Here is a 24502-nt window from a genome sequence, read left to right on the forward strand (position 1 = left end):
TCTGTGCACTACACTGCCCTAACACTACACATACTGGTCTGTGCACTACACTGCCCTAACACTACACATACTGGTCTGTACACTACACTGCCCTAACACTACACATACTGGTCTGTGCACTACACTGCCCTAACACTACACATACTGGTCTGTGCACTACACTGCCCTAACACTACACATACTGGTCTGTGCACTACACTGCCCTAACACTACACATACTGGTCTGTGCACTACACTGCCCTAGCACTACACATACTGGTCTGTGCACTACACTGCCCTAACACTACACATACTGGTCTGTGCACTACACTGCCCTAACACTACACATACTGGTCTGTGCACTCGAACGCGGCGATACTCTATTCATGAGGTTGGATTTCTCTGCGGGTCAGCACTGTACAGCACTGTACATGACAACAGAACCCACTGCAGGGTCAGCTCTGACTACGATCGAGCTGTTTGCATGACTCGTACTGATTGATCTGCATGCTTCTCGCCTGCACGTGCAAACATGTTCACTGAGTTTCGGCCCTACATCCGCCAAAAGGTTCGGGTAACCTAGCGCCGCCCTTGCCCCCCCCCCCCCACTTCCTACGCCACTGGCATGTACATGTGTGTGTATTTGTGCTTGTGTGTGTGTGTGCCCCGCCCGTATCGCCCTACAGTGACTGATCGTCAGCACTTTGAAGCACTGCCTTCCTCTCTCCTAACCTCTCTGACAGCACCTCCCTTCGGGGAGCGGCGTGGCCATTTCTGGCAGCTGTCAATAGTAGTGTGTGTGTGTGTGTGTGTGTGTGTGTGTGTGTGTGTGTGTGTGTGTGTGTGTGTGTGTGTGTGTGCGTGCATGCGTATGTGTCTCATATGGTGCAGTTCTAAGTGCAGTCGATTTCTGATCGAGATGTTGCGGGTTCGATTCACGAAGACTATGGTCACACACGTCTTTCTTCTTTTTCTCAGACTCCTCCTGACTTTTCTTTCATTCTGCTGCGTGGTAACAACCAGTGCATGCCGGAGTATGCGGTGTGATGTTTGTGTGGGATAGGAATGAGGAAAAAAGATCAAAAGGTAGGGGATTGACCAGCCCGAAAAAGCCACTTTAAATAGCTGTGTGGTTTAGACCAGGCTGAATAGCGGAGTTATAATCTTCAGCCTTGCAAGCTATTGAATGGTGCAGTCCCAGTACAAGTTGCTATGGCTTCTGCTGTATGCATCGCTATCATGACCTCCAGCGTCAAAAGGCCAAAAAGTAGGGGTGAAACGGTTCCATGTTTTTCATGTTCGGGTACCCGAATGCCAGCATTGTTTCCCACGGTTCGGGTATCGGTTCCATGCACTCTTTTCTCCAGACCGACAAAATGCATTCGCGACAAAAAAAAAACCTTTTTACGAGCAAGAATGAGACATCGGAGAGTCCAAGTGCGAAGAAGATAATGACCAGAGAACTCTTTGGAAGAGTCGGGATCGTAAGGTAAGACATTTAAAATCTTGAGTAGACGACGTGTACATGTATTTTTTTATTCGAGTTTCGTTTCGAAATTTGACGAAACGGGTACCCGATTCTTTTCAGCTGGCGGTTCCAAAACCGGTTCCTTACCCGAACCGTTTCACCCCTACCAAAAAGGTCAAAAAGGCAAGTGTTTGTGTATCTGTGTGTTTATGTGCGTGTATATATGTGTGTGTGTCTGTGTGTACGTGTGTGTCTGTGTGTGTGTGTCTCTGTGTGTGTGTGCACGCGTGAGAGAGCATGCATGTGTCTGGTTATGTATGGGTATGGGTATGGGGTGTGTGCGGGTGTGTGATTGTGCCTATTTACATGATCTACATGTAGGTGTTTGAGAAAGGAGGAAGGCAGTTGAATAAGTTTGGTACTAAAGGAAGTGGACCAGGACAGTTCATCAACCCATGTGGTATTATCCCGTCCAACGGCAGATTGCTGGTTGTGGATCAGTCCAATCACCGTATCCAGGTTAGGCTATTGTTCTAGGAGGATTTCCATGGCATAATGTGTGTATATGTGTGTGTGTGTGTGTGTTTGTGTGTATGTGTTTTGTCTTGCTCTTGAGCAGGACGGTTTGAATTTTTTGAGCTCTTCCGTATCTGGTCTTCTTTACCGTTTCCCAGCGTGGCAGCTCTGGGCCCTCCAGAATTGTCTTTAGTTCTGCACTAGGCAGGTTCATCGGGGAGTGGGTTCACGGCACAGTCGCCAGGACAAATTATTTTTGATATTGTCACGGCTGTGTCGTCCACTCTCCGCCATTCGCAGTGGGTTGGCGACCCCTCGGATGTGTATCTCTTTAGCTACGACGCGACCCGAGTCATGTGTCGGGGGCAGAAGCGGAGAGACGAAGACGAAGAATATCCGCTTTGCGACGTGGAACGTCCGAACGCTTGTCAATGCTGACGGCTCTGTCGAGACTGCCGCTCGTCAGGGCGCGTGAGCGAGGATAGAAAGATAAATTTAGTAGTCCGCGAGGCCGAGCGCTTGGGTCTGGAGGCAATTGGACGGCAGGAGATGAAATGGTTCGGCGCGGTGTCGTACTCTGTTGGTGATGCGTTGGTTATATCGTGCGGTAGACCTCTGCCGACTGAGAATTTCACTCGTGGAGAAGGAGTCGCCATCTTGTTGAGGCGGCGTGCCAGACTGGCGTTTGAGCGCGGAGGCTCGCAGCAGAGTACTGTCTCGTCCAGACTTATGACATGTAAGTTGAAGTTTCCTCTGTGTACTGGCACCCAGCGACAGTGCTCTGCTGAGAGATCCTCTGTGTGGGTACATCTGGTTGTTTGTTATGCACCCACGTTCCGGGCCAGTCGATCAGTGAAGGACGCATTCTATGCAGATTTGCAGCAGGCTGTCATGGCTGTTCCTCTCTCAGATCATTTGATCGTCCTTGGGGACTTCAATGCACGTGTGGGTTCTGCTGTTGAGCCTCAGTCTTCTGGTTTGTGGCGGGATGTCCATGGAGGCTTTGGCATTGGTGAGCGCAATGATGCTGGGATGGAGTTGTTGGATTTCTCGTTACGCAATAACCTGACCATCTGCAACACCCATTTCCGGAAGAGGATGATACATCTGGCTACGTGGCGGCACCCAAGATCCCAACGTTGGCATTGTATTGATTATGTGCTTGTCCGTGTAAGTCAAATGCAGTATGTTGTGGACACCCATGTGATTCGTGGTGCAGAGTGCAGTACTGACCACAATCTCTTGTGTATGACGTATTGCCTGCCGGGGAGGATTGTGCCCGGCCGAAATCAGAATCAAAAGCGCAGGAACCGGCGGTTTGCGGTTCAGGAGCTGCTGACTGTGCCAGGTATGACTGACGAGAGGCGGGAGTTAGTCGAGTACACCCGAGCAGAGTATAGCCACTGTCTGTCTGGTGGCTTGGAGAACTTTGATGCTGGCGGACTCATCGAGGTGCAGTGGTCCTGTATTAAGAAGGCTATAACGTCATCAGCTAAGGCTGCAATCGGGCATGAGAGATCAGGCATGAGAGGCGTAGCAGTCCTGACTGGTTTGTCCAGAGTGCGGCCACATTGGAGCCCATTCTGAAGGCCCGGAATGATTTGTATCGGAAATGTCACTCTGGTTCCCGGGCGGATTTGGTTGCCTACAGGGAGGCCCGTGGTGAGGCCCGTGCGGCTGTTTGTTCCGCAAAGGAGAGCTGGCTCAGTAAATAAGCTGACATCGTGGAGACTGAGCGGTTTAATACCAAGAGTGCCTGGGCTGCCATTCGGGCGATTCAGCGATGCTTTGGGGGTATCACACCCATGAAGGTGCAATCCATCCAGGACACCGATGGCATTTTATGCACGTCGTTGGACGCCATCTCATTCAGGTGGTATGAGCACTTTTCAAACGTCCTTAATACCAGGAGCCTCTTTGACTTGGACGTTTTCGGTACGCTGGAGGTCAGGCCCGTCGACGAAGAGCTCGCCATCCCTCCATCTCCTGAGGAAGTTGGTCGAGATATACGTGCAATGGTTAATGGCAAGGCAGCTGGCGCATCGAGGATCCTGCCCGAACTTGTGATTTATGGCTCCAGTGAGCTGCATGAATTTTTGCTGGCCTTGCTTTTGACTGTCTGGTCCTCAGGTGGTGTTCCTCAGGAGTGGCGGAATGCCCAGCTGGTGCCAATCCCGAAGCGTGGAGATCTATCGCTCTGTGACAATTGGCGTGGGATCTCTCTTTTGGAGGTGGTGGGCAAGATGGCTGGTCGCTTGATACAGAACCGCCTTCAATCTAGGGCCGAGCATCTCCTCCCGGAGTCTCAGTGCGGATTTCGACCCAACCATGGCTGTGCTGATGCTGTGTTTACTGTCCGGCAACTGGTGAAAAAGGCATACGAGCATCGTACAAAAATATTTTGTATCTTCGTGGACTTGAGAAAGGCATATGATTCTGTGCCTAGGGCTGCGCTGTATCGTGCTCTTTCTGTCCTTGGTATTCCTCCGACTCTCCTCAAGGTCATTGAGTCATTTCATGATGGCATGGTGGCGGAGGTGCGTGTGCCTGGAGGTGTCACGGCCTGAGGCAGGGGTGAGTAATGGCCCCAATCCTCTTTAACCTCTATCTGGCTCTGGTGCTTGAACGTTGGCGGTCTGTTCTCGCTGATCGTGACCCAGACATTGGATGGCCAGTTTTTCAACCCAGCACGACGAACCCGTACCTATCAGCAGACCGCTGTTGCTGATGTTGAGTATGCGGACGATGCAAACTTTGTAGTTGGTTCGCGGGAGCATGCTGTGTTGGCCTTGACGGCGTTCCAGGATGTTTCTGCTGAATTTGGCCTCACTGTGAGTATACCCAAGACTAAGTTTATGGTGGCTGGTGTTGGTGTTACTTCAGTTGACACTGCTGGCATTCCGCTTCATGGACAGGTGGTGGAAAATGTTTCCTCCTTCGTTTATCTGGGTTCTGTCATCACTCCGGATGTGCGTTCTGCGGGAGACGTTTCGAGGTGTTTGTCACTCGCCTCGCGTGCCTTTGGATCGCTCCAGGATGTGTTTGCTAATCGTGATCTTTCACTCCATGTGAAGCGCCGATTGTATAACGCCTGTGTGATGACAGTGCTACTGTATGCTTCGGAGTGCCGGTGCCCTTTGCAGGGCGACCTCCGGCGCCTTGATAGTTTCCACCACCAATGCATCCGTAGCATCTTGTGTGTTTCCCGAACACAACAGTGGGAGGAACGCATCACCAATGAGCAGCTCCGAGAGATGTGGGGTGATCCATCGCTATTGTCCTCCCGGCTTCGGAAGCGGAGGCTTGAATGGCTTGGCCATGTGGCCCGCATGTCGGATGTTCGTGTGCCCAAGCAGTTGTTGTTTGGCTTCCTACCGTCGCCTCGGCATGCGTGTGGTCCCCGTCGTCGCTGGAGGGATGTGATTTCGCCTGATCTGCGGCACATCGGCATTGAACATCTGGCTTGGTATGGGATTGCTCAGGATCGATCTGCCTGGCGGGTGTCTGCCGTTGGGCCGAGCCTCGGCGGTCCTTCCCATGACCAATCTCAACGGGTGGACTGTCTTATCTGCCCCCGTACGTTTCGTCGGCCAGGTGACAAAGCCCGACACAAGTGTAGCGCAGAACGAAGTCTCCCCATCCAGGAACAGCGTGGTGCTGTGCAGTGTGGTACATGCAGGAGGTGGTTTCACTCTCATGGTGGCTTGCGTGTACATCATTGTTTGCCCCTGGAGCCATCGGAAGCGTCCGCGCCGGCATCACCTATACCGCTCAACGTCCCAGCTTCTCTCTTGTGTGTGACATGCAATCGGCAATTCAAGTCAGTGTCTGGTTTCAGACGTCACAAGTGCGACCGTGGCCATCGAGCAACCAAGTCTGATAGAGTGTCGTATGGTGTTCGCTGTTCTCGCTGCAACCGTCAGTTCCGTCGACAGAGTGACCTGAGTCGTCATCTGCGTTTCTGCTCCTGACAATGACTCTGGCTCCTTTCGGAGTGGTGTGGCCCTTGTGGCAACCAAGCTACAGTAGTAGTGTGTATGTGTTTGTGTTTGTGTACGTTTGGGTGTTTATGTGTGTTCGTTTGTGTGTTTATGTGTGTTCGTTTGTGTGTTTATGTGTGTTCGTTTGTGTGTTTATGTGTGTTCGTTTGTGTGTTTATGTGGGTGAGTTTATGTGCATTTTTGTATGTGTATAGATTCTTGGTTGGAGAAAAGCAATTCAGCACACGAATCACAGAAGCAATACAGTTTCGAGTTTTTCGACTAGGCCTTTCGTAACATTACTTTTCAAGTCGAATACAATGGTGATTAAAAAGGTAGCAAGCATGTCCTTATAGCCAGCACTTTGGCGGTCAGAACATTAACAAAATAGCATTTTAAAAGATAGCGATTGTGGCGCCAACTACATGTTAACCGGTCAGAACATTGATGAGCACTAAGAGACAGCGCTAGTAACACCAAACCACGTAGTGAAAATAATTTATTTACTACTATCTAACAACAATAGGGACCACAGTACTACAATGGCAAAACAGTGACAACTTTTGCACAATACTTCTTTTGCACACACAATTCAAATATGCACATGTCACTCATTGCAAACATGGCACTCCTTGTCACTTTACCACTCAAGCACGTGTGTGCTCAACAAATCTCACCTTGCTGTTCTGGAGGCAGTGTACATTGCAAAGCTGAAGCCTGAACGGTGTGAGCGATAGAAGCATGTGCGAAAGGTCTCACTATTTTGACATTGTAGTACTGTGGTCCCCATTGTTGTTTGATACTAGTAATATTCATTGTTTCACTTTTTAGTTGACATCACTCGCACTGTCTTTTAGAGTGCTATTTGGTCAATACTCTTAACGCCAAATATGAGGTGAAGTTGCGGGTTAAGGGAGGGTGGGGGGGGGGGGGCGCACACGCCCTCTCCCCCCCCCCCTCCCCACGCCCCTCCCCAAAAAAGGTTCGACCTGGGTTTGAAAGAAACACCAGACTGCTGCATGCACGGGCGGTAGACTCTACATGGTGAGAAGCAGTTTCCAAAAGCAGCTGCACTGACCGTTGGTGTGCAGCGGTGCACTGCAGATGAAACGATCGACTCTGCACGAGGTCTACACTTTTTTTAAGATTCCAGGACGCGCACGATGCATCTTGAGAAAGGCGTGCAGTGATGTGCAGAATGCAGCGCTAACCAAGCGGGACTAAAAAACACAGCTTGGGATCGTCAAGCGCCTCCTTCTGCAACATGGTACAACAGTGTTTTGAGGATGATCTCCTCGGGATTCGAATCATGAATTGGTTGACTTGAAGACTTTTCTGTGAAGTTTCAGCCACATCCATGGACAAAAAGAAGCCAAGCTCTGGTCTGCAGAGCCTGGATGGATTTTTGCAGAGCGTTCTTGCGACGGCGTAATTCCTGTTCCAACAGGAAACCGTGGGAGTGATCAAGTCGTTGCAAGTCCAATAGATGACTTGCACAAGGATTGTCTTGGTTCGAGATGGGGCTAGTGGACCTTCTGACTCGCACTTCCAGACCTTTTGACTTTGAGTTTGAGACTTTCGCTTTTTGCCTGACGAACGCTGAGCTAGTTTTTTTGGCTAGAGTTGTTTTGATTTGGCTTGCATCGTCATGCGGAAGCGCTGCTGTGTTTCTCAATGCACCAGCAGACGAGATATGGAACTGAGGCTCCCATTTCATACGTTCCTTTCCGAACCGGGAACGCAGAAACTCGAATCGATTCATGCCATATGGAGATGAACTTAGATGAGGTGATTGATGTAGTGTACAAGTAACATGACAGATGATTGTACAATAATTATGTAGTAACTAAGCATGAGATACTGTAGTCTGTAGCCTAGTGTACGTCTGCAAGAAATACCTGTCAGGTAATAATTTGTAATCGGTTGGATAGCTAGCAGTGTGACGTACTTCGTTACAGTCATGTGCACCATGTCATCTCCCCCCCCCCCCCTTCCTCCCCCCCCCCCCCTCCTCCTTCCCTACCCCTCCCCCCTCAGCCAAATCCTGGACACGCCACTGTAGTTGGCGCCACTATAGTCTGTTTCAAAAAGATTTACAATCAGGTTTGGGTCTTAAAAAGTATGAAGATAAGGGAAATTTGGACAACAAAGTACATAGAATGGCTTGTTAGGACACGGCAAATTGTTCTGTGAAGGTTTCGGAACAATTGGACCAACCGTTAAGGAGTTAGAATTTCGACCAGGTTTCCGGCCTTTTCCCATGGTTTACAATTTGCCCAGGAAGCCAGTATCGATTTTTTATCAAAACCCACGATTTATCCTTTCCTTTTTGGCCTTGTGGTTATGAATGCTGTCTGCTGACCATGAAGTTGTGAGTTCAAATCCCAACCTATCCTCAAGTCAAACTTTTTTTTCATTGTTTTGGTGATCAAGCTGGTACAAGACAAAGAAGGTGGCTGCACCAAACGACTTGTTGTTGGAGCTCGCGCTTCCTGCCGAACTGACTGACACTTGACTGGCACACGCCATGTGAACACACCCACAACACTGCAATGGTGTGAGTGAATTATAATGGAAGTCATCGCGCTGTAGCTTTTTGAGATTCATTTTAGTATTTCAAGATCGCCAATTTATTTGAATTTAGCAGTCAACGCCGTCTTCTATCAGCGTTCACAAGCGTTTGCTTTTCTCAAAATGTCGTCGAAGTCACACGGATAGCTTTGCCAAGTCATGGCCTTGGGAATGAGTCCGCGTCGATGTCGTTTTTGTCACACGGTGAGTAAATTGCATCGCAGCTCAAAGAAACTATTTTGGTCACAAAACGGACCCATGCAGCTCGTCAACATTTACAACACTTTCGTTTCGACATGTCCTCTCTGACTCCATTATCGATACGAGGAAGAACTCGTTTGTTGTAAACCAGACGTACGTCCATGACTGTGTCAACGTGAGTGAGTTGTCATTTTTCCTGCTTTCGCGCGGAATATTTCTTCGAGTTCACAGTGAGTTTTTCCAGGCAGCGCTCGAGTGCTCATACGGTAAGACGCCAAACTCCGCGGGCGATCGCCAGGATTGTAAATCTTTTTGAAACGGACTGTAGTGCTATCTTTTAAAGTGCTATTTTGTCAATGCTCTGACCGCCAAAGTGCCAGTAATAAGGACATACCCTAATGTCGCATATAAAAGCAGGTGCTTACGGCCGTATAAGCTGGGGTTAAAACCATGCTTCTATCCAAGTCATGCTTCTCTTCAAAACATGCTTCTACATCAACATCAAAGTCACATTACGTCAGTCCGGTCATCACGCGATAATATGCCACTCGGATTTGAAATTCATGACTGAGCCATGCCAAGTGTCTGAGAATACACGAAAACGAAATTATAAAATGCAAAAACACGATATTTGAGATGCAAAAGTCTGTTCAGATTTGCAATTGACACATCAAAATCAAGTCAAAATCAAGTCAAAATCAAGTTGACGGTATTAAAAAGCAATGAACATGGCAAGGTAAGGAATTCACCACAATTTTGCTCTTGCAAAGACTGAAATCTGCCAGCAACAAACCAAAACAACGATTTGGAAAGCCAGGGTGGAAATTTACACTTACAGTACTACAACAAGATCATCATCGCTATCGGCAGTCTCCATGGCGACATGAGCTACTTCAAGATGAGCAGATTTTTCAGTCAAGAGAGAGTCGGCAGTCGCAGCTGATATAGCGGTTGCAGCAGAGTCGACATCATCGTCATCGTCGTCGTCTTCACTGGAGGTGCCGCCAGCAGCACCGTCATCAGCAGCCACTTCACCAAGAACATTGGCCTCTTGGTCAAGCTCATCTTCGAACTCTTCTACAACATTGGCTGGCTGCAGCTGCGCAGGCGACAATGAGAAAAGCTCTTCAAGACGTTTTCGGCCATCAGCAGTGGGATGACCTTCCTCGAAGCAGGACACCTGGTCAACAGTGGCGCCAGGAACCTGTCCGCAGCAGGTGAAGGAGTTCTTGATGAGGTGTGGTGACAGGGAACGCCATGACTTCACGATGATGTCACACAGCTTCGACTTCGTAGTGGCACGGACGTTGCATGCAGCAGTGTACGTTTTGTCACCTGTTGCCAGCCATTCATCATACAAGTCCCGGATGCTGCTCTTGAAGGGCTTGTTCCAGCTGACATCCGGGGCTTGGACAAGCGGGGTGCATCCACCAGGGATCACAGCACTCAGGATGCATTTTTAGCACCTCTCTGCAGTCTGTAAGATGTCAGCGATAAGAACCCCACACTAGAAGCCTCTTTCCCAAGGCCATGGAACCCATCACTCTCTGGCACCAATCAATTTTCAACTCTTTGTTAAACCATCCATTGTCAGAGAATGAATACGATTTTCCGCCGGGCCTTCAGCTCCCTGTCCTCTGCCGTCTTGCCCTTGCCTTTAAAGAGGACAAAGGGCAGCCGATTTGCACCAGACGCAGATGCCGTCAGTGCCACAGTGACATTTTGCTTGTCCATGCTGATTGTCCTGGCGCCAATTTCGTTGATTGTCCGGTTGCTAGTTGCATCAAACCAAACGGCAGTCTCACCCATGGTAAAGATGTTGGCAGGGTTTAGATCATTGTGGTCGGCGAACAGCTTCCTGACAAACACAAGGAAGTCCGTCAATTGGGGATCAGGTCAGCAGGAGTTTGATGGCTCTGGTGCGTCTTCACTCTTGTCATTAGTTGAAGATGCTCCATGAAATTCCTACACCTTCCAGCACTTACATTGAACGGTTCCTGTCCTCCTTGCTCGTCGTGAATCCGCTTAGCCATTGCCTGGACCGACTTCCGCGTCACTCGTCGACATTGCTGGCGCTCCGCGACGATCCATCCGAACAGCTCATCTTCAAGGTCACACAAAAGCAACGTTTTGCCACCGCCGACTAGGCGTGCCCGTGCACGACCACGACAGGTTGTGGATTGTTCTACTCCCTTTAGACTGACTTCCTTCTGTTTCCAGCGACGAACCATGCTCCCATTCACGTTGTGGAGGCGACTAGCAGCACCACAGGACGTTTCCTTCGCGGACTTGATGACAGCCAGCTTGAAAGTAAGGCTGTAGTTCTTTTTCTTTCCTGTCATCGGTGTCGGCATCTTTGCAGCTGTTGTCATTGAATTCTCGAAGAAAGAATGAGGATCGATTGCTAGGGGCGAAGCAATTTTATTCTCCCTGGCTAGCCATGACTGTGACCGTACGGAGAATCGGTATTGCAACAACAACTACGCAGCGGTTTCATTCTACAACGTTGCATGAAGTGTTGCGTGCCCTATGCAGTGTTGCACTCACGATCACGTCCGCGACCACCAAGAAGTCTTCCATGATGGTACACTGTAGGTCTGCAGTGTGGATAGTCTACTGCTCTGGCATGTGTCCAGGTTTGTTGGAAAGATGCACAGTGCTATGCAGTGTACTACTACTAGAGTAGAACCCGGATTAGGGATCCACTTAACTCTGCGCGGACATAGCTGGTCTCAGTTGTACTGGGATGGGCAAAAAGGTGTGCAAAACGACTTTTTGTTAGTAGATGGACCCCGGAAAATTAGTTTGGAGTGAAAAAATTACTGCTTCCTTGGAAACCGACGGGGGACCACCCTTGGGCCGGAAATTAAATCCTCGGTATAAGGATCACCCGCACAATGTACATGCCAAGTGCCCCCCCCCCCCCCCCCGGGCTCCGATCCCTAATCCGGTGTGACCCTTAAAGGGGAAGTTAAGGCAAAAATTAAAATTTCACCAGTTGTAGTCTTCGGGGTGCTGAGTCGAATGGTCGTGGTCCGAGGAAGCTGAGACGCTCCCTTCCTACTTGAATCCCAATCGAACTCGCGCACTTCCACCGAAACTGGGTGACTGCGCCCTACTAGATGGGGATTTGTATGCAAAATGTCACTAAAAGCGCCATTTCGTTCTTATAAAAGCATGGATGACCGCGACTGGCCCATATGTTGTAGTCTTTTGGACGCTGAGTCGACTGGTTTTGGTCCGAAAAGGCTGCGATGCGGCGTTCCTCCTTTATTCCCAATCGAACATGGTTGAAGAAGCGGTCACGTGCTCCTGCGTACACCAGTCACCTGGTCACCGTGCCTGCAGGGTACAACTTACTAGCCTGTTTTGACCTTTTTTGGGTGCAGTCCTGTCACTCGAGTTGAACTCGAGTTGAACCTTGGTGTGAAAGTTGTCACCTGCTGGCGTGGTGACCAGGTGATTTGAGCACCCAGCACCACGTGACCGCTTCTTCAACCATGTTCGATTGGGAATAAAGGAGGAACGCTGCATCGCAGCCTTTTCGGACCAAAACCAGTCGACTCAGCGTCCAAAAGACTACAACATATGGGCCAATCGCGGTCATCCGTGCTTTTATAAGAACGAAATGGCGCTTTTAGTGACATTTTGCATACAAATCCCCATCTAGTAGGGCGCAGTCACCCAGTTTCGGTGGAAGTGCGCGAGTTCGATTGGGATTCAAGTAGGAAGGGAGCGTCTCAGCTTCCTCGGACCAAGACCATTCGACTCAGCACCCCGAAGACTGCAACTGGTGAAATTTTAATTTTTGCCTTAACTTCCCCTTTAACCCGGGTTCTACTCTACATGTAGTGTAGACTGTAGTCGACGGGGCCCCATCAACTACAGTCTACACTAGTGCACTGCATGCAGTGCGTGACACGAATCGACAGACTGCGACAGTGCAGTGCGCGCGCACTAGTGCACTGCACTGCACTGTCACACATGACTTGTACTGTACATGTGCAATACTTGCACGTGTACTCTGCAGTCTGCCGTGCCCGGCCTGCAGTTGTATGGTGTTTCTTGTTGCCACTTTTTTGTCTCGAATAGAAGCACGGCTTCTATTCAAATCGTGCTTCTCTGTCACGGCGCGGTTCGAAAAATCGGCTTCTATTCGAGTCATGCTTCTATACAGGTCATGCTTTTATACGCGACATTGCGGTACTTGCTACCTTGTTAATTGTATTCGACTTGAAAAGTAATGACACGAATGGTCTAGTCGGAACTATTATGGCAACTGTGCTTCGTGTGTTGATTACGTGTGTGTGTTTATATGTGTATGATTCGTTGTGAAGGTGTCTATAAGTGCGTGTGTGTGTGTACGTGTGTGTGTTTGTGTGAGTGTGTGTGTGTGTATGTGAGTGTGTGTGTGTATATGTGTGTGTGTGTGTGTGTGTGTGAAAAAAAAAAAAATTTCGCGGAGAGGAAGCAGATTTGTTAGCTCCTGGTTTTCTCTTTGTTGGCCTCCTCCACGGGGCGGCCTTGGCCTTCTGGTCAGGGTCGTCCCTGGGTATTGACTGGCAGTAGGCTTTTCATGCCTTGCAGCCGGTTTCGCTCTCGCGGATGGACATTCAGTGAGCTGACGACCAGGGCGGGTAATTATTTGTTGCCGTCACCGTCTTCTTGCGTCCTTTCCGCATCCTCCGCAGTGGCGTGGCGAGCCCTCGGATCAATCCCCAGCCTGTAACAATGCAGTGGCGTTCGGCAAAACAAGTGGATTCCTGGATGAGAAAGGATACAGGTCACACTCGCAACAATTTATTCCTGCGCGGTGATAGCTGGAATTGTGAATTTGTCGTGTTGTTTGGACCTGAGTGGCCAGTCGTCGTGCGGCGATGGTGTAGTGATGTTAGCTTGCTGCGCATACTCCTCGTCGTTTCGTGAAAGTACGTCTTGTGGAGCCCTTGTGGAACGTTCGGTGCCCACCCTCCAGCTCAAGATTGTGCTTTCCTGGTGCATGAAGGCCGAAGCAGTACGCGTACGCGTACAGCCGTTATTGTTGAACAGAACATCATGTTCACATTAATTTTGTCGTTCCATGTTATACTTATAGTGGACCTACAGCAGACTGTTCATCTGGTTTGTGATATTTCCTTCCTCTGTTTGTGAGTCCCTTTCCATCAATATGGCAGCTTGTTTTGATTTCCTTTTTTCAATTCATTTTGCTGTACTTCCTGTTTTGTTTGCGCCACTGCCCCTCACCTTGCGCTCAGTTCTCTGAGTGGAGGGCGGCGTGACCCCAAGGGGTAGCTGATTGATAGTAGTAGTAGTGTGTGTGTGTGTGTGTGTGTGTGTGTGTGTGTGTGTGTGTGTGCGTGCGCATGCATGGTGAGTACATGAAAGTAACTTGACTAATTCACACGTAACATGTATGTATGAAAGGAAAGAAGAGTGTCAGGAATACCTACTGTAACTACTGCTGTAATGGAATGTTACTGGGCAACTGTTTGGACTGGTGTCTACAAGTATCACGTGATCATGTCTGCTTTGAAAACAAACCTAACACCACTAGTTCTATCAGGAATGCAAAGTTGCAGACATGATACATTGGTGATGGCCGGCTCTACGGTATTCAGCTTTCTCACCAGATTTTGCTACTTGTATTGAACCTGGGTCTGCTGTAGAGAGAAAGCTCTCTGCTGTCCGCTATTTACAATTATTAGAAGTGCACTGCTCTTTTCCGGCTTTTGCTTCCCTGACGATACATTTGATGCGGGTTGTTGTGAATAGTCTACATGTTGTCCGTGACCTTGGAGGTCCCATCCGTGACATCTACGAGTTCCCCTTTTGGCCTATTTATACTGTGTGGCGCTGTGTCCTCGCGGGGCTGTGTACGGACCGCGCACAGACTGCGCAGGTTGCGCCACAGCACACATGCGCATATTGTACGCATTCTTGTTTCTTCTACGCCTTCTTCCTGAGACTCTCAATGAGCAAGAACAACTCGACCTTTGTGTGTTGTATACGGCAGACGTACAGAGAGATATTTAAACAGCCTATCGTCCCCTAGCGTCTGCATAAAAAAGCCGACGACAATTGGCTCGAAGATGACGATGAGATTGAGAGTCTCATGCTCCACCGACCGAGACAACAAAGACAATATCAATCTGTGAGCTGCTAGTCACTTGACTTTCAACAGCTTTGCCCAGTGTGTAGAGCTCAGAGAGTGAGTGATCATGCTCCATTCAATCCAAGTCTAACACTCAGAGTTTACGGCGAGAAATTATGCTCCATTCAACCCAGATCTGACACAGATGTTGATATTATTATTATTTCCGCGTTCAAGTCGGTGGATCCATTAGGTCCACCCACAGGTTGGCTCGTGCCGGATAGATTAAACCAAGGGGATAATGATTTGATGATATTGAGCTACGTGATAAAGAATAGTTTCCAAAAAGATACACTCGGTGTGACAAGGGTAAAGACTGCACGTAAGGCAGTGACTAAATAGTCATGCATGTGGAGATAGCACTGAACAGTGCTATGCATGTAGTAATAATTCCGATTTGATAGCAACACCATATTTGTAGTTCATCGTTTAATGTACCACAACAAACCTATGTTCCAATGACATGACCTGTTTTGTTACCACGCTGGCCAGACCCTACCATGGTTAAAATTTCAGGCTCCAGGACTCTTTAGCTGCAGCCATAGTATGCATGTGTGGGTGGGTGTCTTAGTTTGTGTGTGTCGGTGTGTGTGTTTGTTTGTGTATATTATACTAGTAATATATTATGTGGGTGTGTGCGTGCGTGCGTGCGCGCGGGCGCGCGCGTGCGTGCGTGTGTGTAGTATTATAGTAATAATAATAATAATAATAATAATAATTTGATAACCGCAATCAGTAATACAAGCTGGATCGACATTTGTGTACACTGTATTCATGTATTGTAAAACTGTGGAGACAATGTGCAATAAAACGATGAAAAATGTGAAGAAATTGTGTAGAGAAAGAAAGGGATTCAAACAAGTTTTCGTACAACACTCATCAGGAATCTTCGTTGAACTAAAGGACACTGAAAACAAAATTGAACTATTATAGAAAATCTAAGTTAGAGAAATAGCACTAAGAACAACAGCAGTGAAATTTACAAGTGTGAATTTTAACAATGAAAGCGAGAGCAATAACGAATGTGTGTACTAACACTACACTTGCAACTGAAAAGTGAACAAAGAAGAGAAAGAAAGGAAGGAAGGACAAAGTGATAACAAACAACAGCAGTACATTACACCTAGAACATTAACGGCCAAGCTTTGCCGCACCAAACATGACACTTTACTTGAACAATTTCAACCCAATTATACTATCTTTCTGTACACACAAATTAGGCTTATGCAGACGCTGACAGATGGCTTCCAAAACCTTTAACTTAACTGTAGTCCATAACCATGACGACCACGGCACAATACAGTGAATGAAGAGTCGGAATACGAATTGCAACAATCAGGACTAGCCAACAGATGATTGTACACTGAACTCCTCGCCGTTTGTTCAAATAATAATAATAATAATAATAATCAACGCAATAAATAGAGTAAGCTGCCCACTCAGTACAAACACCATAAGCAAAACTTGTTTTCATGTAAATAAAGAAGCTTGTTCCTAAACGTTTTCGTCGCCATCTCATCAGAGGATTACTGGCAAATCAACAAAAGCTCTTAACTCAATATATATACGCACAATGCAAGTAATAATTTAGACCCTAACTAGCGCGATAAAATGAGAGCTGAAAGAAACATTACACCATTCAACGATATCAGGTGACAACAGATGCGATAAATTCACCACTAGAAAGTTACCATGCAACCACAAACGAGAACTACTGATCTAAATTCACAAACAATTTCAACGTAAACAAATTCTTTTTCTGCCTACACAAAATCGGCTTAGTGGTAAAAATGTAAATAGACTCCAATACACGCAAATACTTTTGACTACGTGAACGAGACCAAACAGAAAAGCAATCATCAGCATAACTAGAACGACAATCACTATTCTGAACAAGATGGTTGGCGATAGAAGATTCATACACCCTAACAACGCTACTAGAACCAGTACATACTTTGGAATTACGTGACAATGTAACCGACCTGACATTCCTTGCCGCTACTGCCAATCCAGACGAGGCCGATGTAGATGTCAGTACCAAAGGCACGTCCGTTACTGGCACTGCCTGCTGCGATGATGCTCCCTTTGACGTTCCAATGGCTGTTGATGTTGATGAAGAGGAGGAGGGAGATGAGGAAGACGCTGACGACGACGATGACGACAACGACGGAGACGATAAAGACTCTGCTAACCTCGCCCTAGAGCGAGTCACTGGTCCCGCAGACACACCATCCGGTGGTTTCTTCGGTGGCCGGCCACGCTTTTTGCCACCGGAGGTGGACGCACCGGATGACGGTACCAAGGAAGTCAAAGAAAACGAAACCGCAGATACCAACGATGATGACGGGATAGAAGGAAGAGACGGTAAAGACGAAGGCAATGACGAACAAGCCGATGCCGACGAAGAAGACAACGAAACCCCAGTTGGTTCCGTCCCCAGCGAGGGTGCACCTCCAGTCGCAGTACCAATCTTTGGGGGACGACCTCGTCTAGGCCTTGACGACCGTGCCTCAACAGGCATAACGTGAAGAGGCACATGCTGGTGGATCCGTGCCTCCAGGTGCTGAAGGGTCCTACCCACATACCGGCTCTCACATTGCCGGCACTCGAAGTTGTAAATAAGATGTGATAATTTAAGAGTGGGTAGGACATCCTTCTTCACCATGAAGGCACGAGCTGTTGTGTAGACGAACCGGACACTAACATTACGAAAGTTCGATTCTACAGCTGACTTAACTCGACGTTGCATGGTACGGCAAACAGCTTCACCCTTCCAAGGCAAACGAAGATACACCGGAGTGGCGTCGGAGGACACTTCCTTCGCTCCACCCAGTGTACTAACTACGACATATTTAGATATCACATATTCCGGGTACCCATTTAAACGAAACAAAGTGCGTAGCCGCTCCAGCTCCTCATCCAACTTTGAAGGCGAACATAATCGACGAGCACGATCCACTAGATTACGAACGAGATTAATTTTGTACGACCTCGCAGTAAACGAGTCCCAAACAATGTACAAGCCGGTGAACGTTGGTTTCCGGTACACTGATGTAATTACACCACCCATACCAGACTTCTCTACAAGAACGTCCAAGAAGGACAATTTACTAGCCGATTCAAACTCACAAGTAAACTTCAGTGACGGGTGCAGCTTATTCAATAATTCAAGAAACTTCTGCGCGTCGCTCCGAGACTGAAAGTAGGACCAACTATCGTCAACAAAACGACAATACACCGCAGGCCATTTACATTTGGGGACCAATGATTCGCAGTAACCCACAAATATATTTGCAAGAACTGGACCCAACGGTGAACCCATCGCGACACCATCTATCTGACGATACATAACATTCTCAAACGAAAATTCAACGCCAGACGTAACCATATTCATAAGACGGCGAAAGTACGTCTCTTCGATAGTAACAGGAGAACCTACATTACCACGGTACATAGCATCACAGCAAATATCAATCGTAAAATCCAAAGGTACGTTCGTGAAAAGACTCACAACATCAAACGAGCACATAAAGAATGTCTCCGGGAATTCGTGATCATGCAAAAAGTCGGCAAACTCAAAACTATCCTTGACTACATATGTACTGTACACGTCGAGAACAGGCTGTAACAAACGACAAATCCACCTCGACACTTTGTACTGCGGTGAACCACACATGGACAAGATCGGACGAACTGGACAACCAGCCTTGTGAATTTTGGGTAAGCCATACATGCGCGGTCGCGCAGAACCAATTGGACTAAATGAATCCGACTCAGTCTGCGTGATCTGCTTCAGCAATACTAACTCTTTAAAATAGTTGCATAATTGTTCCTCTATTTTAGCCGTTTTATCATGTGTCTCAATGGGCCCAATGACAGTAAACTTCGAACTATCGTTCAGGATGGTATGTGTCTTCGTGATGTAGTCATGCTTGTTCATAATGACGGTAGCCCTTCCTTTGTCAGGTTTGGTTATTACAATGTTGTTGTTACTCCGCAATTCTTTCCGTACTCTAAAATGTTCATGGGTTAGTGTAAAACATGTCGTGTCATTGCTAGACTGGATGTATTGGTTCGCAATGTCAGCCAGAGAGGTTGCGCACACCGACGCTGATCTGTTTGTCTTCGGTAGTGATGAGGACAGGCGATCATAAAATACCTCAAAATCAGCCATAACCTCTTCTCGGTTAGTTTTAGGCGGCAAACCGAAACTCATACCTCGGCATAGGAGCTCTTTCTCAGCAGACGAAAGTGTATAGTCAGACAAATTGATAATGAATTTATCATTACAATGAAACGAACCAAAACGGTCCTTTCTCAGCAGCTCAATTTGGCGCGCATACTTCACATGTAAGCGGTGACGTTGCTTTACATCAACTTCACCAATCAATCGACAAAACCGAACGAAATCACATGGACTAAGAAACGCACGAATCTCAAGATTACTACGGTGAAACTGTCGCTTCAAACGGTCACAAGTAAGGAGCGACTTGGCTAACTCATCTTTAACAATTATTCGCTCAATCTTCATGTAGTCATGCACCTTACATTTACGAACACGGGCCTGAATACGTTTAGGTGTTACGCCATGTTTAAGACAATCACGCAAAAAAGAGTGATTACAAAGAACATTGTTAAGACGGCCGCGACACTGCAGCGCATTGTTGAGAATTTCAATCTCAGATCTATCATGTCTCCTCTTCAAATAATTAAAAAGCTTCCGTGGAGATAAAAATGTAATCAACGCAATAAATAGAGTAAGCTGCGCACTCAGTACAAACACCATAAGCAAAACTTGTTTTCATGTAAATAAAGAAGCTTGTTCCTAAACGTTTTCGTCGCCATCTCATCAGAGGATTACTGGCAAATCAACAAAAGCTCTTAACTCAATATATATACGCACAATGCAAGTAATAGTCTGGATTGGTAGTAGAGGCAAGGAATGTCAGGTCGGTTACATTGTCACGTAATTCCAAAGTATGTACTGGTTCTAGTAGCGTTGTTAGGTTGTATGAATCTTCTATCGCCAACCATCTTGTTCAGAATAGTGATTGTCGTTCTAGTTATGCTGATGATTGCTTTTCTGTTTGGTCTCGTTCACGTAGTCAAAGGTATTTGCGTGTATTGGAGTCTATTTACATTTTTACCACTAAGCCGATTTTGTGTAGGCAGAAAAAGAATTTGTTTACGTTGAAATTGTTTGTGAATTTAGATCAGTAGTTCTCGTTTGTGGTTGCATGGTAACTTTCTAGTGGTGAATTTATCGCATCTGTTGTCACCTGATATCGTTAAATGGTGTAATGTTTCTTTCAGCTCTCATTTTATCGCGCTAGTTAGGGTCTAAATTATTACTTGCATTGTGCGTATATATATTGAGTTAACCCTTTACTGTCCGTACATACAAGCATCGATCCAATGGGATCGATGGGGTAGGCATTTTGAAATTATCGGAACTTGCTCAAATCTAGGTCTTTTGGAGAGATTGAAATATGTAGGTCGAAGAGAAAAGTCTCAGCTGTCGCCTCGAACAATTCCCGAAGCGATACGAAAAGCGGTTGCTGAGTTATCGCACTCGTGATTCTGGTCCCGGGAAATGTGCGTTCAGAGCGCGACGCGCATGTCGACGGCTGGGATTTTCCCTGTTTACGTCACCTGTTGGCAAGGCTACACCGATTCAAATTCAAAAGCAGGTTCCCGGGAGTCTCTACGAAAATATTTGAGCTCGATACGAGCAGCAGGGGTGACATGGTGGATTGAGATCGATCTCGAGCATGAGCTCAGCGCTTTTGCGCGTTCCCTGGCTTGCAGCGCTGGACCAGTGCCTCCTGTGGCGCCGAGTGTGGGCTCATTGCGTTCGTCTCGTCAAGACCTTTCCAGGATGCCCAAGATCGTGGAAATCGTCAAATTCAAACCAAAGTTACGTCTAATTTTAGTTTCAGATTTTGTGGTTGCGTGGGCTTGTATACATTTTAATCGGACAGTAAAGGGTTAAGAGCTTTTGTTGATTTGCCAGTAATCCTCTGATAAGATGGCGACGAAAACGTTTAGGAACAAGCTTCTTTATTTACATGAAAACAAGTTTTGCTTATGGTGTTTGTACTGAGTGCGCAGCTTACTCTATTTATTGCGTTGATTACATTTTTATCTCCACGGAAGCTTTTTAATTATTTGAAGAGGAGACATGATAGATCTGAGATTGAAATTCTCAACAATGCGCTGCAGTGTCGCGGCCGTCTTAACAATGTTCTTTGTAATCACTCTTTTTTGCGTGATTGTCTTAAACATGGCGTAACACCTAAACGTATTCAGGCCCGTGTTCGTAAATGTAAGGTGCATGACTACATGAAGATTGAGCGAATACTTGTTAAAGATGAGTTAGCCAATTCGCTCCTTACTTGTGACCGTTTGAAGCGACAGTTTCACCGTAGTAATCTTGAGATTCGTGCGTTTCTTAGTCCATGTGATTTCGTTCGGTTTTGTCGATTGATTGGTGAAGTTGATGTAAAGCAACGTCACCGCTTACATGTGAAGTATGCGCGCCAAATTGAGCTGCTGAGAAAGGACCGTTTTGGTTCGTTTCATTGTAATGATAAATTCATTATCAATTTGTCTGACTATACACTTTCGTCTGCTGAGAAAGAGCTCCTATGCCGAGGTATGAGTTTCGGTTTGCCGCCTAAAACTAACCGAGAAGAGGTTATGGCTGATTTTGAGGTATTTTATGATCGCCTGTCCTCATCACTACCGAAGACAAACAGATCAGCGTCGGTGTGCGCAACCTCTCTGGCTGACATTGCGAACCAATACATCCAGTCTAGCAATAACACGACATGTTTTACACTAACCCATGAACATTTTAGAGTACGGAAAGAATTGCGGAGTAACAACAACATTGAAATAACCAAACCTGACAAAGGAAGGGCTACCGTCATTATGAACAAGCATGACTACATCACGAAGACACATACCATCCTGAACGATAGTTCGAAGTTTACTGTCATTGGGCCCATTGAGACACATGATAAAACGGCTAAAATAGAGGAACAATTATGCAACTATTTTAAAGAGTTAGTATTGCTGAAGCAGATCACGCAGACTGAGTCGGATTCATTTAGTCCAATTGGTTCTGCGCGACCGCGCATGTATGGCTTACCCAAAATTCACAAGGCTGGTTGTCCAGTTCGTCCGATCTTGTCCATGTGTGGTTCACCGCAGTACAAAGTGTCGAGGTGGATTTGTCGTTTGTTACAGCCTGTTCTCGACATGTACAGTACATATGTAGTCAAGGATAGTTTTGAGTTTGCCGACTTTTTGCATGATCACGAATTCCCGGAGACATTCTTTATGTGCTCGTTTGATGTTGTGAGTCTTTTCACGAACGTACCTTTGGATTTTACGATTGATATTTGCTGTGATGCTATGTACCGTGGTAATGTAGGTTCTCCTGTTACTATCGAAGAGACGTACTTTCGCCGTCTTATGAATATGGTTACGTCTGGCGTTGAATTTTCGTTTGAGAATGTTATGTATCGTCAGATAGATGGTGTCGCGATGGGTTCACCGTTGGGTCCAGTTCTTGCAAATATATTTGTGGGTTACTGCGAATCATTGGTCCCCAAATGTAAATGGCCTGCGGTGTATTGTCGTTTTGTTGACGATAGTTGGTCCTACTTTCAGTCTCGGAGCGACGCGCAGGAGTTTCTTGAATTATTGAATAAGCTGCACCCGTCACTGAAGTTTACTTGTGAGTTTGAATCGGCTAGTAAATTGTCCTTCTTGGACGTTCTTGTAGAGAAGTCTGGTATGGGTGGTGTAATTACATCAGTGTACCGGAAACCAACGTTCACCGGCTTGTACATTGTTTGGGACTCGTTTACTGCGAGGTCGTTCAAAATTAATCTCGTTCGTAATCTAGTGGATCGTGCTCGGCGATTATGTTCGCCTTCAAAGTTGGATGAGGAGCTGGAGCGGCTACGCACTTTGTTTCGTTTAAATGGGTACCCGGAATATGTGATATCTAAATATGTCGTAGTTAGTACACTGGGTGGAGCGAAGGAAGTGTCCTCCGACGCCACTCCGGTGTATCTTCGTTTGCCTTGGAAGGGTGAAGCTGTTTGCCGTACCATGCAACGTCGAGTTAAGTCAGCTGTAGAATCGAACTTTCGTAATGTTAGTGTCCGGTTCGTCTACACAACAGCTCGTGCCTTCATGGTGAAGAAGGATGTCCTACCCACTCTTAAATTATCACATCTTATTTACAACTTCGAGTGCCGGCAATGTGAGAGCCGGTATGTGGGTAGGACCCTTCAGCACCTGGAGGCACGGATCCACCAGCATGTGCCTCTTCACGTTATGCCTGTTGAGGCACGGTCGTCAAGGCCTAGACGAGGTCGTCCCCCAAAGATTGGTACTGCGACTGGAGGTGCACCCTCGCTGGGGACGGAACCAACTGGGGTTTCGTTGTCTTCTTCGTCGGCATCGGCTTGTTCGTCATTGCCTTCGTCTTTACCGTCTCTTCCTTCTATCCCGTCATCATCGTTGGTATCTGCGGTTTCGTCTTCTTTGACTTCCTTGGTACCGTCATCCGGTGCGTCCACCTCCGGTGGCAAAAAGCGTGGCCGGCCACCGAAGAAACCACCGGATGGTGTGTCTGCGGGACCAGTGACTCGCTCTAGGGCGAGGTTAGCAGAGTCTTTATCGTCTCCGTCGTTGTCGTCATCGTCGTCGTCAGCGTCTTCCTCATCTCCCTCCTCCTCTTCATCAACATCAACAGCCATTGGAACGTCAAAGGGAGCATCATCGCAGCAGGCAGTGCCAGTAACGGACGTGCCTTTGGTACTGACATCTACATCGGCCTCGTCTGGATTGGCAGTAGCGGCAAGGAATGTCAGGTCGGTTACATTGTCACGTAATTCCAAAGTATGTACTGGTTCTAGTAGCGTTGTTAGGGTGTATGAATCTTCTATCGCCAACCATCTTGTTCAGAATAGTGATTGTCGTTCTAGTTATGCTGATGATTGCTTTTCTGTTTGGTCTCGTTCACGTAGTCAAAGGTATTTGCGTGTATTGGAGTCTATTTACATTTTTACCACTAAGCCGATTTTGTGTGGGCAGAAAAAGAATTTGTTTACGTTGAAATTGTTTGTGAATTTAGATCAGTAGTTCTCGTTTGTGGTTGCATGGTAACTTTCTAGTGGTGAATTTATCGCATCTGTTGTCACCTGATATCGTTGAATGGTGTAATGTTTCTTTCAGCTCTCATTTTATCGCGCTAGTTAGGGTCTAAATTATTACTTGCATTGTGCGTATATATATTGAGTTAAGAGCTTTTGTTGATTTGCCAGTAATCCTCTGATAAGATGGCGACGATAACGTTTAGGAACAAGCTTCTTTATTTACATGAAAACAAGTTTTGCTTATGGTGTTTGTACTGAGTGCGCAGCTTACTCTATTTATTGCGTTGATTACATTTTTATCTCCACGGAAGCTTAATAATAATAATAATAATTAAAAAGCTTACGTGGAGATAAAATGTAATCAACGCAATAAATAGAGTAAGCTGCGCACTCAGTACAAACACCATTAGCAAAACTTGTTTTCATGTAAATAATGTGTAGTGTAGGCAGAAAAAGAATT

At 46.9% G+C, this 24502-nt stretch overlaps 1 long non-coding RNA gene across 1 annotated transcript in view; it reads left to right on the top strand.

Moving 5' to 3' along the window:
* Positions 1-1834: 1834 nt before the first annotated feature.
* LOC135812425 (uncharacterized) overlaps positions 1835-24502 on the top strand; it is a 54105-nt gene continuing 31437 nt past the window's right edge. Inside the window, exon 1 of the long non-coding RNA XR_010552794.1 lies at positions 1835-1966. This is a non-coding gene — a long non-coding RNA (uncharacterized LOC135812425). The remainder of the gene's footprint in view (positions 1967-24502) is intronic.

Source organism: Sycon ciliatum, chromosome 3, assembly GCF_964019385.1.
Source record: "Sycon ciliatum chromosome 3, ocSycCili1.1, whole genome shotgun sequence".
In the NCBI taxonomy this organism is placed as follows: Eukaryota; Metazoa; Porifera; class Calcarea; order Leucosolenida; family Sycettidae; genus Sycon; species Sycon ciliatum.